Here is a 20,209-nt window from a genome sequence, read left to right as displayed (position 1 = left end):
TTTTGATGATTATGGAATTGGTTTCCTAAAGTATTGCTAATGGAATAGGGTTCTCACCTCCAAGATTAAATATTGACTTGAACAACTAGGATTAGTACTTCTCTAATATTTTTGTAGGAACATGGCTATGGTTAGTATTATAACTTCTCTCACTTCTCAATGTCTTGGAATATCCTAAGGTCCTACTTAAGAGATGATGATGTGATCCTCTAACTATATGGTTTGCCTAAGAATTCTACCTTGGTATCTTCTGTAGCTTGTTCTTCAGGAAATCTGATAAACCTGCATCTTGTGGTATGCCTCCACCTCCTAGCTTCTTCATCTTGTTCCTAGCTAATGCATAGAGTGGCTCTATGTGTGTGCTCCCTTGTTTCATGCTACAAGTGATCAAATGGATGAAGGGTGTGGCTCTATTTATAGGCTTGGGCAAGCTCTAGTATCATGACACATAGGTGGTGACTCTTGTGTTGTTTTGATGAGTAAGGTGCTTGGTTGTCATGCCCTCATCCATAGCAATCCTTTGAGCATGAGGTGGCATAGCTTGGAAAGCAAGTCATGTAGATATTTTCATCCCATGTGGCAAGATCATTATCCTCTCATATGATTTATTTTTGGATAGCCAAGTGGCATTTGCTACTAAATATCTTGTGGATGGTTTTATTATTGTTGATGAGTCACTGTATTATATTTGATTGGATTTATATTATAATATTGGTGAAAAGGTTAATGTTCAGGGTTATTTCTCAAGTTTGGATAGTTGGGGTTTGAATTCACCAAGGCATGATCATATGAGTTTCAAAATACTCATAGTTAGTTTTATTCAAATAGTTTGAACTATAATTCGTAATGTAAATGGATTTAGTTTTATGATATTCCATATACTTAATAAATTATGATTTAAATAAGAATGTGTGGCTTTTATGCACTTTAGACCCTGTGGTTTACCTTATTTATAGGTGAATTAAATTACACACAAAAGTAGTTGCTAACTTTTAAGTGTTAATAAGTTAGGGTTTGATTATTCAAGAATGTGTTGTTGTAAATCTAATTCCATTTGATCTAACCCATAGATCAAATCATCTCTACCCAAAATAAAGTTTTAGCAAAGATCACAGTGAAGTTTATAGCGCTTGACTTGATGATCTACTTCAATTCCAGCAAGTCAAGTGAAACTTCAGTGACTGTGGTAAGTTTTATTTGAAAGCGCGAAAATCCCCCGGATTTTCTATGCATGAATGCAATGCACACTTTGGTGTTCTCTCATTTTGTTGCCTCTAAACCTGGGATATTACAGGTGCCTTCATCGCTATTGGTAGAACCATCCTAGGGTATCTGCTAGGTTATTTTTTTTTTGAACAAACTGCTAGGTTATTTTGAATAAGGGAGATCCCAAAGGACCTAGAGTTGTGTCGTACAATTTACATTGAGTTCCCTAAAAAAAATAGCAACTACGACCTAGAGTTTTACATAAAGTACCCTGTAGCAAATTTGGGAAAAGCAATCAAGTCCAGAGAGAGACATAGACCACTCATCGTCTCATGTCACGAGGGAGTGGACGAAGATACTCTACATCTTCCTTTTGCCTAAGGGAAAAGCAAACAACAACATGCGGCTAGGAAGGCCTCCGCACGACCATGAGAGGCAGGGCAAGATTGCACCTGCCATCGTGAGTCCCTTGTTGAGTTTCTCTAGAGAACATCAGCAACTCGAGAACCTCTCCATCCAGAAGCAACCGCGTTAGCGAGCCTCAATCATCTTCTCCCTCGCCTCCACAGCCGAACGAGCGGACGAGACAAGCGTCGGTGTCGTTGTACTCTAGATCATGCCAACAATTATTGACAAAGCCCCGCACCAATCCTCTTCTCTAGCTTCCCCTTGGAAACTTGAAGAAGATGATCGATAACCATCCCTAAGCGACGTGTGTAGCCACCAGAGCAGACAGCTCCAGATCTCAACTATACTGGCGGAGATCCCTACGGCCATCCCTCCCTCCTGGACCTGCTCTTGCCACCGGAGAATAACAACAAGAAGTACAAACCCTACGACGCGCCAAATCCAACTGAGGATCTCCGAAAACCTACTCCCACGTGCCTTAGACTTCTTCGAGTGACATCGCAGCTCGGCCTGGAGTAGAGAGGAGACTCTCAAAGTATCGTAGCAAGGAGAGAAAGAAAGGATGGGAATAAACCCTCATGTATCCGCCTTTTTGAGTTTTTCTTTTCAGGGTGAGGATGTTCATATCCATGGTGGCCTAGTATGCTCGACTGTCTAGGTGCTTGATGAGTTTCATTGTGTTTGATGAGTTTCATTGGCAGGAGGCCACCGCTTTCTTCACGCTGCACGGGGCGTGCGCGGTGGCGGAGGCCTGGTGGGCGAGGCACGACAAGTGGTGGCGCCCGCCGCCGCTGCTGGCGACCCCGCTCGTGCTGGCGTTCGTGATGGTGACAACGTTCTGGCTCTTCTTCCCGCCCATCACGAGGCCCGGGGCCGACAAGGTGGTCATCGCCGAGTGCGAGGCGGCGATCGCGTTCCTGCAGGACGCCGGGACCTGGGCGTCCGGCTCCGTCCGGTCGGTCTGGACCGGCCGCTTGTAGTGTTCAAGAAATCAATAGTACTAGTTTGATGATACTCTTGACAATCCATTATTTGCCTTGCTTGTTTTCTATGTCGTTCCTGTTCTTAAGGGTTTATGATACCCCCACATTTGTATTTAGATACCTTTGGAATTATGGGTTTCCTTATAAATTCTCATTGCTCTCTTTGTTTCTGGGGTTTTCCTCCTTCAATTGCCAAATGAACCAAGGAAAAGGGAATCCTCCCGGGGAGGAGGGGATTCCGTGTGCACCCTAAAATTTCCTTTGGGGTTATGGTTGTTCACTTGTTCTGCAACCACCGGCTGTTGGAGGGGGGCACATCATAAACGAAGTAATCGAACAGAAAATGCACACCAAATTGCGTAAAGTAAATTTACATATTAGAAACGAAACTTCTATACGTACGACAGTGTTTGTCTCCGATGCATGTACGATGAGCTATTAGAAATAGGGAGGAGCTTCTTTATTGTTATAATTTCTGCAACCCTTGCCGGCTGGAAACTGCTGCTACTTGTGCAAGTGTATACACTACAATAGTGCAAATACACACTAACTTTGTATCTAGAGACCAACCTTCCAACTGCGGTGGGGTTACATCAAACTCTTGCCACTAGACCTTCTCGCCATCTACTCGAAGCTTGACTTTGAGGAACTTTGCAGCATGGAAGATTGCGTCGGCCGTAAAATGATGGGGCTTAAATTGCAGGCAAAGCGAAGTGGGTAGCCGGTAGACCCCTTTGAAGGTATAGTAAATAGGCATTAGATGGAATTTACTATTTTTGTAAGGATAAGCGTAATGTTAGCATACCCATCGTTAACAAAATTCTTGGCAACTTGAGCAAGTGCATGTTGAGCAACCTTAAAAAATTTAATTGCTTCAACCAAAAGGGCTTGTAAGGGCGGTGCATGCATATTCATGTCAAAACCAAGTGTTACAAGCACAAGGCGTTCCCCAATCAACAGAAGTTCCTTCTGCTGCTCATACACAACCTAGACACATCACAAATATCCCCAGCTACCGTTTTGGTAATAATTCCCCATGGAATAAAATTTACCAGGTATAAACAAAATTTTGCAGCTTTGTGAAATACAAGTGTATGGAAACACAGGTAGCTACGGCTACTGAATTTTCACAATAAAAAATCTCACCTTCTACGTAAATTGAGCAACTGAAGCAAGATCTTTTTTGTGGATGTTCTCATAAGAGACGAGTACAACATCCTTCATGAGCCCGAGTGTTTCTTTAACTTTACCCGCCAGGAACATGCAAAGTGTGCCTATTATCTGCACATTATAATGATGTTACATTAACAACAAGCAACAAGAAGTTGATAATAAGGAGAAAGTATTATATTGGACTATCAACCATACCAAGACAACATAGTCAATGCAGTAGCACACAGTGATCTTTCATTATTCATAAACATTCACAATACACATACTATAAGGACACATAAGACGAGGACCTATAAGTACTATACAAACTTGGATATTAGATGTTCAACCTAAAGGATAGTGTCAACCATTGTTGCATGCATGCCAATAATGAGTGGTCCCTAAATTAAAAAATCAATAATTATAGGACAAATATATTAAAAACTTATTCCTGAAAATGCCATGTGCTCATGAAGAAAAAAATAGATAAATTCCACTGGATTCACAGCTGAGCAGAAAAACCGATGTCTTGATAATTGAGAGCTTTACCATCAAATTATTTAAATCAATTAGTATAAGATCATCTCTAGATGTTGCCACCAAAAACAAGTTAGCAAACAAAACTAACAAGTTATATTGATTATGGATAACAAAAATGATAAAATACACATTGAAAGAATATAATACTAACAATTTCACAAATGCTTAAATGCTTAAGCAGAAGAAACACTGGACAAGTCAACCAGAAAATTATTAAATATCTAATATATTACATGTATCGCATGATAAATAAGAACGCCTAGTCCTTCTAAGTTGTAATAAAGTAAATGGCAGGTAAATCAAGACAAGTGGATGTAGATGAGAAATGATTAAACTGGCGCTCGAGTAGTCTCAGCATGCTTGGCAACCCTAATACATCATGTTCCCTAGATCACAGAGGTGATGTTTGTAATCTTCCAAATAACTTTTGCACCCCTAATACTCACTCCGGCTCACGGTAGTTATCTAAGATTTGTCAAATAAAAAACAGATTTATCTAGACACTATCTAGTACTTCCTCCTTACCAAATTAGATGCCTATAGTTTTCAGTCAAAGTCAAACCTTTTAAAGTTTGAGCAAGTATATACAAAAAAAATACTACCTCCATCTTAAGGCTTAAGGCCTATATTTTTTCCAGAAAGTCAAACTATGTCAAGTTTGACCAAGTTTTTATCAAAAAACATTAATATGAAAAGTACAAAATCATTATCATTAGATAGATAATGAAATATATTTTCATATGTTATCTACAAAATATCATATTTGTTCATAAATTCTTCTAAAAGTTTGGTCAAACTTTACTTCATTTGTCTTTTCAAAAAAATATAAGCCTTAAATTTTGGGATGGAGGTAGTATTAACATCTAAAATTTTAAATGCACATAATATGAAAATATATTTCATGATGATTCTAAAAATATTAATTTGGGAATATAAATGTTGACACTTTTTTCTATATAGTTGATCAAACTTTGAGAAGTTTAACTTTATCAAATATTATAGGCATCTTATTTTGGGATAGAGGGACTATGTGGATACATCTAAATTTAGACAAATCTAAGACAATTTTAGTGAGACAAAGAGAGTATCTTGTTTTTAGGGAGATTCACACAGTGTTTGTTTTCGGTATTTCCCCAATTAAATATTTCCACTAATGGCATGTTTGATTCGCCGCCTAAGAGTGTCTGAGCTTGGCACACACTTTGCCTACTACCTCCGTTCGCGTGTATTTCTAAGTTGTTTACTTGTCTAACAATATAATATTATTTGTACAATACAAAAAAATTATCATTAGAAAGTTAAATATCTAAACTTTCTAATGATATATATTTTATACTATATATCTTATATTATTGTTGCTGCCAAAACCCACCGGCGGGCAGCGACGGGCAACACCGTAGAGCCGGGAACAACCTAGGGCTGCGGCTGGCCGAGGTCCCTCCGAGCGACGGCCCGCAAAGCCTTCTGGTACACACGTCCGATGCTGATGCAAGGGCGTGCCACCTGACCTATACCTGGTCAGGAAGGTGATGGAGATGCCTCGCTTAGTTTCCTGCATGGCATACATGTAAACATTAAATACGAGCCTCGATCGGCTCTCAGGTTATCATGTGAATCGGCTCAGGGAGCCGATCCACCCATGATTCGTACGGGGTGCACGAATATATGGTGGTCCTGCTTGATCAAGATAAAGCTAATGAGATCTACAACGATTTAGGGTTTTCACCGCATAATCGGATCATCCTACTCAGGATTGGGCCTCGCGGCCACGCACGGTGATCGTAAGCCGATCCTAGACAAGGCCTAAAAACCAACACGAGGTTGATCCCCGGAACATCCTGTCTAGGACTAGCAAACGACACCCTACGTGCCGCTGGATCCTCCCGCCCTTTGTAAGGCCTAACTATTGCAGATATTAAACTAATCCTTGATGAACAAAGAGCAACCGTAACGGATCAGATCTACTAAATAATGATCAAGCGGGGTGCCGTCCCTACACCTAGGATAGGTGTAAGGGCGGCTAGATATGCAAGGGTTGCACTACAATAGCATGTTACGCGAAGAACTATGCTAACCCTAACACATCTATGATAACTACGTTGCTCGCCATCAACAAGGCTTCAGTACGAGCAACGCATGAACAACGTGGAGCTTGTGCTGCCTAGATCGCAAGATGCGATCTAGGCAGCATGTTGCTTACCGGTAGAAACCCTCGAGATGAAGGAGTTGGCGATGCGCCGAGATTGATTGGTTGGTTGAATGTTGGTTGTTGTTTATTCCATAAACCCTAGATACATATTTATAGTCCAGGGGACTTTCTAACGTGGGAATAATCCCCACCGTGCACGATACAAACTCTAACTTTTAATCTAAGATACAATCTACCATAATTAAAGATACACGGGCAATCTAGCCCAAACTCTTCGTGCAAGGCCGCTTCAGAGATCTTCCACGTGTAATCTTCCAAGCCCATCTCCCTTACGGCCCACCTCCTGATTTGGCCAAAATCTGGTGATAACACATGCCCCCTGGTTTTGGCAATGATAATTTCAAAACCACTCTGTTTTTTTTTCTTCAAAGGGTCATGTCGTGGCAGAGCAGACCTGTTGCAGTATTCTTCATCATGATGCCCTGTCTTTTCAGCTTCTCTGCAAAATTCGATAGCTTTGGCATCACTTCCTCGGAAACTGCAATGGCATTAAATTTCCACCAGACTTCTCATTATTTAACCGTGCCGATTGATTAGCCCTCTTCATCCCCTTCCTCTGTTCCAGCCATCGGCACCAAAAAACCCTCTTCCTCTGTAGCGATGCCTTCCTCTTCCTCTGTCTCCTCCGGCCTCTCCCTCTAGTCCTTCTCTTCGAGCGAGCCGGAGTGGAACTCCGACCACGCGCCAGTGGGCGACCTGCCTCTGACCGATGGGGAAGAGGACCTCAAGTTCCTCATCGATGGGGAGCTGATAAGCGAAAGTGAAGACGACCTCCATCCTTGGGCGAAACCCACCTCCCCCGACGGGAAGGGGGAAGAAGTAGAGGAAGAGGAAGGAAAAGATGAGGGCGGCCCCCTTCCCCCGCTAAGCTTCTGCCGGCCAAGCGATTCCGCGCTTGGGCGGACAGTGAGGACGATGATGATGACGAGGAGGAAGAGGAGGAGGATGAATCCTCCTCCTCCATCGGGTATCCGCCGACCAAGCGCTTCCGCTCCTGGGCGGACAGTGAGGATGATGATGATGACGAGGAAGACGAAGCTCCGGCCAAAGGCTGGGGTAGCAGCGACGAGGAGCTTCCTGGGAGCAGCGCCGACGACATCGACGACGGCGACGATGAGGACAGCGACGACTAGTAGAGTAGGACTAGTAGTAGCAGTGCACTAGGCACTAGATCCTTCTTTTGAGAGCCATCGGCTCTTTCTTGTAAAGCTGCTCCTTTGAATTAATGAAAATTGTTCTTTCAATTAATCCAATTTCATTCCTTCCGCCTGTCATGCCAAGACCGATAGCAACGTATCGGATTCCTTTTCTTTTTGGACGCCCGTGAAGCCGGACTCACATGTCGATTAGCCCGTCAGTCTAGCACTTCTCAAATTCAGGCTGCGATTTGATATCTGACCATAATTTTTCGCAATCCCTTAGCCGATGACTACTCATCGGCTATTTTGAGAATCCAGTCCCTTTCCTTTTCTTGCAGCGACAGGACGGTCCAAAACCTGTAAAGCCGGCGGCCTCCTTTTCCGGTTCCTCTCCGTAGCTTTAGCAGTTTTCTTTTGCAACACCTGAACTGCTTTCAGAGAAGATCACGATGCAGGGTCAGTCGATGCGACTCCAATCGGCTCCCAAAACAGAACATCTACCAAGTTAGCTGCCCCCCGAGCCTTAATCAAGGCGAGAATACCGGCGAGGATGCACAGATCGTTGATCAGCTTTCTTCCACTGAACGTCGATGTTGATGTGAACTTTGAGCACATAGCCAGTAGGTCTTGGTCTTTTTTTACTGGCCGATTTTTCCTAATCGGCTCCCAGTGTTTCACTGCACACATGTTTACACATGTTTATCTGCACATGTTCATCTGACTATATGCCCCCCGAGCCGAATCTGCCAGATGACTGCAGATATCGGCTTTTGTGGTTTAGCCAGGTGATACGTCTCCAACGTATCGATAATTTCTTATGTTCCATGCCACATTATTGATGTTATCTACATGTTTTATGCACACTTTATGTCATATTCGTGCATTTTCTGGAACTAACCTATTAACAAGATGCCGAAGTGCCAGTTCCTGTTTTCTGCTGTTTTTGGTTTCAGAAATCCTAGTAACGAAATATTCTCGGAATCGGACGAAATCAACGCCCAGGTTCCTATTTTTCCCGGAACCATCCAGAACACCCGAGAGCCGCCAGAGGGGAGCCCTGGGGGCCCCACACCACACCCTGGCGCGGCCAGAGGGGGGGGCCGCGCCGTCCTATGGTGTGGGCCCCCCAGAAGCCTTCCTGCGCCGCCTCTTCGCCTATATAAAGCCTCCGTCGCGAAAACCCTGATACGTTCGACGAAAACCACAGAAACCTTCCAGAGCCGCCGCCATCGCGAGGCCAAGATCTGGGGGACAGGAGTCTCTGTTCCGGCACGCTGCCGGAACGGGGAAGTGCCCCCGGAAGGCTTCTCCATCGACACCGCTGCCATCTCCACCGCCATCTTCATCACCGCTGCTGCTCCCATGAGGAGGGAGTAGTTCTCCATCGAGGCTCGGGGCTGTACCGGTAGCTATGTGGTTAATCTCTCTCCTATGTACCTCAATACAATAATCTCATGAGCTGCTTCACATGATTGAGATTCATATGAGTTTTGTATCACAATTTATCTATGTGCTACTCTAGCAAAGTTATTAAAGTAGTTCTATTCCTCCTGCACGTGTGTAAAGGTGACAGTGTGTGCACCGTGTTAGTACTTGGTTTATGCTATGATCATGATCTCTTGTAGATTGCGAAGTTAACTATTACTATGATAATATTGATGTGATCTATTCCTCCTGCATATGCATGAAGGTGACAGTGTGCATGCTATGTTAGTACTTGGTTTAGTCTGTTGATCTATCTTACACTAAAGGTTACTAAAATATGAGCATTATTGTGGAGCTTGTTAACTCCGGCATTGAGGGTTCGTGTAATCCTACGCAATGTGTTCATCATCCAACAAAAGTGTAGAGTATGCATTTATCTATTCTGTTATGTGATCAATGTTGAGAGTGTCCACTAGTGAAAGTGTAATCCCTAGGCCTTGTTCCTAAATACTGCTGCGTTACTACTGCTTGTTTCTTGTTTCTTGCGTTACTACTGCTGCAATACTACCACCATCAACTACACGCCACAAGCTATTTTACGGCACCGTTGCTACTGCTCATATATATTCATACCACCTGTATTTCACTATCTCTTCGCCGAACTAGTGCACCTATTAGGTGTGTTGGGGACACAAGAGACTTCTTGCTTTGTGGTTGCAGGGTTGCATGAGAGGGATATCTTTGACCTCTTCCTCCCTGAGTTCGATAAACCTTGGGTGATCCACTTAAGGGAAAACTTGCTGCTGTTCTACAAACCTCTGCTCTTGGAGGCCCAACACTGTCTACAGGAAAGGAGGGGGAACGTAGACATCAAGCACTTTTCTGGCGCCGTTGCCGGGGAGGAAAGGTAAAAGGTACTCACACTCCGTATCTCGGCTACTAAGCTATTTTCCGGCGTTGTAAGTACTCGAAGCTATTTCCTTTAGATCCTGCAATTGCAACTTTTTGTTTCTTGTTTACACTAGTAAGGCATAATGGACAACATCTGTGAGCTTTTTATTCTATTTCCTGAGTCAAGACATGAATGGTTTAATGCGAAAATTAAAAAACCCATGGAATCTTATTTGCATGCTAGTAGCAATGATATTAGTATGAACGCTTTGAACACCATTGTTGCTAATGATATGGAAAATTCTAAGCTTGGGGAAGCTGGCTTTGATGAGCATGATATTTTTAGTCCCCCAAGCATTGAGGAGAAAATTTTCTTTGATGATACTTTGCCTCCTATTTATGATGATTATAATGATAGTGGTCTTTTGGTGCCACCTACTATGGAGAGTAAATTTTGTTGTGATTATACAATGCTTCCAACACTTGATGAGAATAATAATGATAGCTACTTTGTTGAATTTGCTCCCACTACATCTAATAAAATTGATTATGCTTATGTGGAGAGTAATAATTTTATGCATGAGACTCATGATAAGAATGCTTTATGTGATAGTTATATTGTTGAGTTTGCTCATGTTGCTACTGAAAGTTATTATGAGAGAGGAAAATATGGTTGTAGAAATTTTCATGTTACTAAAATGCCTCTCTATGTGCTGAAATTTTTGAAGCTACACTTGTTTTATCTTTCTATGCTTGTTGCATTATGCTTCTTGAACTTGTTTATTTACAAGATTCCTATGCATAGGAAGTGGGTTAGACTTAAATGTGTTTTGAATTGCCTCTTGATACTCTCTTTTTGCTTCAAATACTATTTCCTGCGAGTGGATCATTAAAACTGCTGAGCCCATCTTAATGGCTATAAAGAAAGAACTTCTTGGGAGATAACCCATGTGTTATTTTACTACAGTACTTTGTTTTATATTTGTGTCTTGGAAGTTGTTTACTACTGTAGCAACCTCTCCTTATCTTAGTTTTGTGTTTTGTTGTGCCAAGTGAAGCCTCTAATCGGAGGTTGATACTAGATTTGGATTTCTGCGCAGAAACAGATTTCTATCTGTCACGAATCTGGGCTGTTTTCTCTGTAGGTAACTCAGAAAAATATGCCAATTTACGTGCGTGTTCCTCAGATATGTACGCAACTTTCATTAGTTTTGAGTTTTCTGATCTGAGCAACGGAAGTATTTATTAAAAATTCGTCTTTACGGACTGTTCTGTTTTGATAGATTCTGCCTTTTATTTCGCATTGCTTCTTTCGCTGTGTTGGGTGGATTTCTTTGTTCCATTACCTTCCAGTAGCTTTGAGCAATGTCCAGAAGTATTAAGAATGATTGTGTCACCTCTGAACATGTGAGTTTTTGATTATGTACTAACCCCTCTAATGAAGTTTATGAGAAGTTTGGTGTGAAGGAAGTTTTCAAGGGTCAAGAGAGGAGGATGATATACTATGATCAAGAAGAGTGAAAGCTCTAAGCTTGGGGATGCCCCGGTGGTTCATCCCTGCATATTTCAAGAAGACTCAAGCATCTAAACTTGGGGATGCCCAAGGCATCCCCTTCTTCATCGACAACATTATCAGGTTCCTCCCTTGAAACTATATTTTTATTCAGTCACATCTTATGTACTTTACTTGGAGCGTCTGTTTGTTTTTGTTTTTTGTTTTGTTTGAATAAAATGGATCCTAGCATTCACCTTATGGGAGAGAGACACGCTCCGCTGTAGCATATGGACAAGTATGTCCTTAGTTTCTACTCATAGTATTCATGGCGAAGTTTCTCCTTCGTTAAATTGTTATATGGTTGGAATTGGAAAATGATACATGTAGTAATTGCCATAAATGTCTTGGGTAATGTGATACTTGGAAATTTTTGTGCTCATGTTTAAGCTCTTGCATCATATACTTTGCACCCATTAATGAAGAAATACATAGAGCTTGTTAAAATTTGGTTTGCATAATTGGTCTCTCTAAGGTCTAGATAATTTCTAGTATTGAGTTTGAACAACAAGGAAGACGGTGTAGAGTCTTATAATGTTTTCAATATGTCTTTTATGTGAGTTTTGCTGCACCGGTTCATCCTTGTGTTTGTTTCAAATAGCCTTGCTAGCCTAAATCTTGTATCGAGAGGGAATACTTCTCATGCATCCAAAATACTTGAGCCAACCACTATGCCATTTGTGTCCACCATACCTACCTACTACATGGTATTTCTCCGCCATTCCAAAGTAAATTGCTTGAGTGCTACCTTTAAAATTCCATCATTCACCTTTGCAATATATAGCTCATGGGACAAATAGCTTAAAAACTATTGTGGTATTGAATATGTACTTATGCACTTTATCTCTTATTAAGTTGCTTGTTGTGCGATAACCATGTTTCTGGGGACGCCATCAACTATTCTTTGTTGAATATCGTGTGAGTTGCTATGCATGTCCGTCTTGTCTGAAGTAAGAGAGATCTACCACCTTATGGTTAAGCATGCATATTGTTAGAGAAGAACATTGGGCCGCTAACTAAAGCCATGATCCATGGTGGAAGTTTCAGTTTTGGACATATATCCTCAATCTCATATGAGAAAATTATTAATTGTTGTTACATGCTTATGCATAAAAGAGGAGTCCATTATCTGTTGTCTATGTTGTCCCGGTATGGATGTCTAAGTTGAGAATAATCAATAGCGAGAAATCCAATGCGAGCTTTCTCCTTAGACCTTTGTACAGGCGGCATAGAGGTACCCCTTTGTGACACTTGGTTAAAACATGTGCATTGTGATGATCCGGTAGTCCAAGCTAATTAGGACAAGGTGCGGGCACTATTAGTATACTATGCATGAGGCTTGCAACTTGTAAGATATAATTTACATGATACATATGCTTTATTACTACCGTTGACAAAATTGTTTCATGTTTTCAAAATAAAAGCTCTAGCACAAATATAGCAATCGATGCTTTCCTCTTTGAAGGACCATTCTTTTACTTTTATTGTTGAGTCAGTTCACCTATCTTTCTCCACCTCAAGAAGCAAACACTTGTGTGAACTGTGCATTGATTCCTACATACTTGCATATTGCACTTATTATATTACTCTATGTTGACAATATCCATGAGATATACATGTTACAAGTTGAAAGCAACCGCTGAAACTTAATCTTCCTTTGTGTTGCTTCAATACCTTTACTTTGAATTATTGCTTTATGAGTTAACTCTTATGCAAGACTTATTGATGCTTGTCTTGAAGTACTATTCATGAAAAGTCTTTGCTTTATGATTCACTTGTTTACTCATGTCATATACATTGTTTTGATCACTGCATTCACTACATATGCTTTACAAATAGTATGATCAAGGTTATGATGGCATGTCACTCCAGAAATTATCTGTGTTATCGTTTTACCTGCTCGGGACGAGCAGAACTAAGCTTGGGGATGCTGATACGTCTCCAACGTATCGATAATTTCTTATGTTCCATGCCACATTATTGATGTTATCTACATGTTTTATGCACACTTTATGTCATATTCGTGCATTTTCTGGAACTAACCTATTAACAAGATGCCGAAGTGCCAGTTGCTGTTTTCTGCTGTTTTTGGTTTCAGAAATCCTAGTAACGAAATATTCTCGGAATCGGACGAAATCAACGCCCAGGTTCCTATTTTTCCCGGAACCATCCAGAACACCCGAGAGCCGCCAGAGGGGAGCCCTGGGGGCCCCACACCACACCCTGGCGCGGCCAGAGGGGCCGCGCCGCCCTATGGTGTGGGCCCCCGAAGCCCTCTGCGCCGCCTCTTCGCCTATATAAAGCCTCCGTCGCGAAAACCCCGATACGTTCGACGAAAACCACGAAACCTTCCGAGCCGCCGCCATCGCGAGGCCAAGATCTGGGGGACAGAGTCTCTGTTCCGGCACGCTGCCGGAACGGGGAAGTGCCCCCGGAAGGCTTCTCCATCGACACCGCTGCCATCTCCACCGCCATCTTCATCACCGCTGCTGCTCCCATGAGGAGGGAGTAGTTCTCCATCGAGGCTCGGGGCTGTACCGGTAGCTATGTGGTTAATCTCTCTCCTATGTACCTCAATACAATAATCTCATGAGCTGCTTCACATGATTGAGATTCATATGAGTTTTGTATCACAATTTATCTATGTGCTACTCTAGCAAAGTTATTAAAGTAGTTCTATTCCTCCTGCACGTGTGTAAAGGTGACAGTGTGTGCACCGTGTTAGTACTTGGTTTATGCTATGATCATGATCTCTTGTAGATTGCGAAGTTAACTATTGCTATGATAATATTGATGTGATCTATTCCTCCTACATATGCATGAAGGTGACAGTGTGCATGCTATGTTAGTACTTGGTTTAGTCTGTTGATCTATCTTACACTAAAGGTTACTAAAATATGAGCATTATTGTGGAGCTTGTTAACTCCGGCATTGAGGGTTCGTGTAATCCTACGCAATGTGTTCATCATCCAACAAAAGTGTAGAGTATGCATTTATCTATTCTGTTATGTGATCAATGTTGAGAGTGTCCACTAGTGAAAGTGTAATCCCTAGGCCTTGTTCCTAAATACTGCTGCGTTACTACTGCTTGTTTCTTGTTTTCATGCGTTACATCGCTGCAATACTACCACCATCAACTACACGCCAGCAAGCTATTTTCTGGCACCGTTGCTACTGCTCATATATATTCATACCACCTGTATTTCACTATCTCTTCGCCGAACTAGTGCACCTATTAGGTGTGTTGGGGACACAAGAGACTTCTTGCTTTGTGGTTGCAGGGTTGCATGAGAGGGATATCTTTGACCTCTTCCTCCCTGAGTTCGATAAACCTTGGGTGATCCACTTAAGGGAAAACTTGGTGCTGTTCTACAAACCTCTGCTCTTGGAGGCCCAACACTGTCTACAGGAAAGGAGGGGGAACGTAGACATCACCAGGGCACTGCACTTGCACGTCGGCTCTGCGAGGATTCGTGCTGACTTTCATCCACCGACGTGGCCGCTGCCCAGTAGCTCGATGCTGAACACAAGCAGAACATGTGGTGAAGATAATTTTAGCCGATTGCTGGAATCGGCCTCCATATCGATTGAAGCGTTGACTGAAGGTTCTGTAATGCTCCTTCATAATTTTTGGGGCCGATCACAAGGATCAGCCTCGCCACGTTTGCTCATCGCTTTGCTTCAGCTACTTGGTCAGGCTGGTGGATAAAACCAGCCCAACCTCTGACTTGATGCGCTTGCTGTCGTCCACCTTGAGTGCATCGTAGAATCGTGGAACACTAAGCTCCGTCGGAAGGACGAGCACCATGTTTGTACCAGCCGATGTTTCATCATCGGCTTTCCTTTGCTTGGGGCGCCACTCCATTTTTCATGGACGACCCTCTTCATCCAGGGTTCGCTGAACTTTCGCAGCCAGATCAGGTCGTGCCTTCCTTAGCGTATGCAAGTATAACCTTTCGGCTTCCTCCAGGCCGCGCAATCGCTGAACCCTGCGCTTTTGTGAATGGCTGAGTCCATCAGGGCACCACCTTGGCCGATGGTACCTGTCTTCTTCTTCTTGTCCCTCGTCTTCTGAATCCTCGAGATCTGCCCGCCGAGGGGACTCAGCGCGTTTGCTTTGTGGCGGGAGAGGCCCTAAGCGCCTGAACACAGACACGTTGGCTGCCTCCTTCTTCTTCTGGTTGCATTCTGGGCAATTGCCGATTGTGGGCAATCGGCTCATTCCTGAATCCCAGCAGTGTCTGAAGAAGGGGCAGTCCCAGTGCCTGTCGTTGTCATCTTGCTCCCTTGATTCTCCTTTGGCACGGCGCTCGTGCTCCTCCTCATCGTGATCGTGCCGACGATATCTTCTGGCTTCTCTAGCCAGACGATCTCTTTCATCATCATAGCTGGACCGTCGGCGTTGGTCATACTGACTCACATACTTGTTGAGGAGGTGATCAGAGAGGGGTCGCTGATATCTTATGTTCTTCACTTCTCCCTCTGTGACGTAGCGCTTGCCATCATGACGGAGCCGATCGCGTGGAGCGGCCTCCTCTGTGTCCTTGCTACGAGAGCAGCTGCCCTCGTCTCCATCTTTGCCAGAGTGGTGCCCAAGTCCTACCATGTTGATGCTGAACGAGGACCCTGGCTGGCAACCTTCAGGGTAAGTGCATTCTACCATGTTAACGGCGGGGGAGGGTTGGGTGTCGACCTTCATGGCGTACTGATTGAAAATCAGACGCCCTTTTTCTATCGCCGCTTGGATGTGCTGACGCCACACCCTGCAGTCGTTGGTGGCATGGGAGAGCGAGTTATGCCATTTGCAGTATGGCTTTCCGTTCAGCTCTTGCACCGTGGGGAATTTGAGACCTTCGGGAATCGTCAACTGCTTCTCCTTGAGCAGGAGGTCGAAGATTTGCTCAGTTTTGGTCACGTCAAAATCAAACCCCCTGGGCGGGCCTGGTGGCTTTACCCATTTGCAGGACACGGGGGTTCCTCCCCGAGTCCATTCAGCCACTGCTATCTCTTGATCTCCCGCAGAAACTTCGTCTTCCTCTGCCTCGGCCAGGGCTACTGCACGCTTGAATTTGTCCTGGTACAGGTCCGGGTGGCGCTGTTCATATGCCGACAGTTTCTGAACCATGTGCGCCAGTGAGGGATAGTCTGCTTGGGAGGCCATGTCCTTGAGCGGTGTTGCGAGGCCCGCTACTGCCAACTCGACTGCTTCCTTTTCAGTTATACGAACCGAATAACATCGGTTCCTAAGATTCCTGAAGCGCTTGATGTATTCTGTCACAGTTTCTCCACGCTTCTGACGTAATTGTGCTAGATCGGCAATGCCGGACTCGGAAGCCTCTGAATGGTACTGCATATGGAACTGTTCTTCCAACTGCTTCCACGTCCGGATGGAGTCTGGTGGCAACGAGGTGTACCACCCGAAAGCCGATCCCGTGAGGGACTGTGAGAAGAGCCTCACGCGTAGTTGATCCGACACTGAGGCCGGTCCTAGTTGTGCCAAATATCGGCCTACGTGCTCGATGGAGCTGGAACCATCTGATCCACTGAATTTGGAGAAATCAGGGAGCCGATATTTGGGTGGTAGCGGGATCATCTCGTAGTCGTCGGGGTACGGCTTGGAATAGCCGATTGCCCTCCTTTTCGGCACCATGCCGAACTGACTCTTAGTATGGTACTGATCTGATCCGCTGTGCTGGCTGCAGGAGTTGAACTCTGAAGATTCGCCGGGGTGGCGTACTTAGCCAGCCATGTTTGCTTTTCCAGCTCTGAGCCAACTGCAGGAGCTGAGCTCTGGAGGTTCGTCGGGGTGGCGTACTTAGTTAGCCACGTCTGCTTCTCAAGATCTGTCGCTGACGCCCCTCCTGTTTTCCCAGGAGTTCCTGATGTTGTGGCCTGGTTTGTGAGCGCCCAGTTACCGCAATCTGGCACATACGTGCACGTGTACCCGTGAGGGATCTCCTTAGGCGCCTCAGGCAAGAACTGGTAGTCACTAGGGTCACCACCGATCTTGTAGACGACGAATGCCGGTGAAGCCGGCACTTCTGGTGCTGCCAACGCAAATGGCAGCGGTGGACGGGACTGGAGTGGCAACTCTCCTTGATGCGTCCCGAGAGCTGGTCCTGACGGCGAGTACTGGTGCCTCATGATCTCCTGGATCACGCGAAGAGCGACACGCTCCAACGTGTTGACCAGGTTCTCAGAGTGGCGGTGTAGCGAGTGAGCCACCAAGTAGTTGATCTCCTACCGCAGGGACCTGGTGCGTTCTTCCGACGGGGCAGAGAGGTCTATCCCATCTGGTGCACCATTAGGCGAGAACCCCTTCCACCTGATGCCATGTGAACGGGTTCTGTGGAAAGAGCCGATGAGATCGGCTTCGAGGATGACTTTGATCTCGTCATACTTCTTCTTGAGCTCGTCGGTCAGATCCTCGTACGTGACTGGCGTGCCGTCCGCCATCTCAGATGTAGATGGCGATGTGGTTGATGTAGAAGCTGGTCCCACCGGGCGTGACAGAATGTGTTGCTGCCAAAACCCACCGGCGGGCAGCGACGGGCAACACCGTAGAGCCGGGAACAACCTAGGGCTGCGGCTGGCCGAGGTCCCTCCGAGCGACGGCCCGCAAAGCCTTCTGGTACACACGTCCGATGCTGATGCAAGGGCGTGCCACCTGACCTATACCTGGTCAGGAAGGTGATGGAGATGCCTCGCTTAGTTTCCTGCATGGCATACACGTAAACATTAAATACGAGCCTCGATCGGCTCTCAGGTTATCCTGTGAATCGGCTCAGGGAGCCGATCCACCCATGATTCGTACGGGGTGCACGAATATATGGTGGTCCTGCTTGATCAAGATAAAGCTAATGAGATCTACAACGATTTAGGGTTTTCACCGCATAATCGGATCATCCTACTCAGGATTGGGCCTCGCGGCCACGCACGGTGATCGTAAGCCGATCCTAGACAAGGCCTAAAAACCAACACGAGGTTGATCCCCGGAACATCCTGTCTAGGACTAGCAAACGACACCCTACGTGCCGCTGGATCCTCCCGCCCTTTGTAAGGCCTAACTATTGCAGATATTAAACTAATCCTTGATGAACAAGGAGCAACCGTAACGGATCAGATCTACTAAATAATGATCAAGCGGGGTGCCGCCCCTACACCTAGGATAGGTGTAAGGGCGGCTAGATATGCAAGGGTTGCACTACAATAGCATGTTACGCGAAGAACTATGCTAACCCTAACACATCTATGATAACTACGTTGCTCGCCATCAACAAGGCTTCAGTACGAGCAACGCATGAACAACGTGGAGCTTGTGCTGCCTAGATCGCAAGATGCGATCTAGGCAGCATGTTGCTTACCGGTAGAAACCCTCGAGATGAAGGAGTTGGCGATGCGCCGAGATTGATTGGTTGGTTGAACGTTGGTTGTTGTTTATTCCATAAACCCTAGATACATATTTATAGTCCAGGGGACTTTCTAACGTGGGAATAATCCCCACCGTGCACGATACAAACTCTAACTTTTAATCTAAGATACAATCTACCATAATTAAAGATACACGGGCAATCTAGCCCAAACTCTTCGTGCAAGGCCGCTTCAGAGATCTTCCACGTGTAATCTTCCAAGCCCATCTCCCTTACGGCCCACCTCCTGATTTGGCCAAAATCTGGTGATAACAATTATCTTAACTAAATTTATGATATAGGAATACGTGCAAGCCCTATAAACCGAGCTGAAGGGAGTAACTTGGTCAAAGTAGCCTTAATGGCCTTTGACAAACCGTGGGAGGGTTTGGCTTGCCACTAAAAAAGCCTTGATATTCTATCTGTAAAGGTACAGATCATACTCGTGCACAGTGGAGTACGTCAACCGTAATCAACAGAATGTACTCATTTATGCTTTAGGCGTGCAGCAGACTTTCCTATAATTTGGAAAATAGAATGAGGACGACATCAATCATAAATTATTTCAGATATTCTTAACTGCAAAGAAATTAAGCTATCAGATAACTCCCAGTTATCTACAGAAACTAGAAAAGAACTGTTATATTTCCTGGAAAATAATCAAATAATACATCTAAAATAGCTGTTATATTTCCCAGGAAAAGAAGTACCAATAAAATATTTCATGGTTCAATATATTCTCACACTTTAAGCCTCATCTCGAGATCCTGAAGGAAAGTGCAGTATGACTTGCGAAGGTCTGATTCCTTCAAATCAATACCATCTCTCCTTTTTTTAAAAAAATAACTCTCTCCTTGAAAGGGGATTCTCCTCGATCTCTTTTCTACTAAAATACCAGGAAGCACCAAGTTGGCCACCTTCCACATGTCTATCATAGGGAATTTTATAAGCATGTTCTCTAGAATTCCATGATAGTCACTTGTCTGCATGATATCCATGTATGATTCTCTCTTTTCTTCTAAAAAAGCTGACAAAAAGAGATATAAGGACACCCTTGCAAACTTAACATCACAAGCATAATTACACGGGACAGGAAGTGCAGCCACGTGCGTACCTAAATGCATATACTTTTTAAATTTAACATACAGTAAGTTGCGAGGAGCTAAAGACAGGCATTAAACTGTGTATACATGCAAAGGGTGGGTACTACAACATATCCATAATGCTTCAGTGAACTGCATGTTCTGTCTTTCATGGAAAGCCCCACAATTCAACAAATTTGTCACATATGGATG

At 44.2% G+C, this 20,209-nt stretch overlaps 1 long non-coding RNA gene and 1 pseudogene across 1 annotated transcript; one reads left to right on the top strand and one right to left on the bottom strand.

The window, feature by feature from the left end:
• The first annotated feature begins 1,543 nt into the window (after positions 1 to 1,543).
• On the top strand, positions 1,544 to 2,745 carry LOC139835293 (uncharacterized). The gene is made up of 2 exons (XR_011751085.1): positions 1,544 to 2,225; positions 2,316 to 2,745. It is a non-coding gene; the product is annotated as an uncharacterized lncRNA (long non-coding RNA).
• Positions 2,746 to 3,063: 318 nt separating this feature from the next.
• LOC139835762 (cyclin-T1-3-like) lies at positions 3,064 to 19,912 on the bottom strand (annotated as a pseudogene).
• Between the last annotated feature and the right edge of the window lie 297 nt (positions 19,913 to 20,209).

The sequence above is a fragment of the Lolium perenne genome, chromosome 2 (assembly GCF_019359855.2).
Source record: "Lolium perenne isolate Kyuss_39 chromosome 2, Kyuss_2.0, whole genome shotgun sequence".
In the NCBI taxonomy this organism is placed as follows: domain Eukaryota; kingdom Viridiplantae; phylum Streptophyta; class Magnoliopsida; order Poales; family Poaceae; genus Lolium; species Lolium perenne.
The sequence above is the reverse complement of the archived record's forward strand: the minus strand, read 5'-3'. Positions and strand labels throughout refer to the sequence as shown.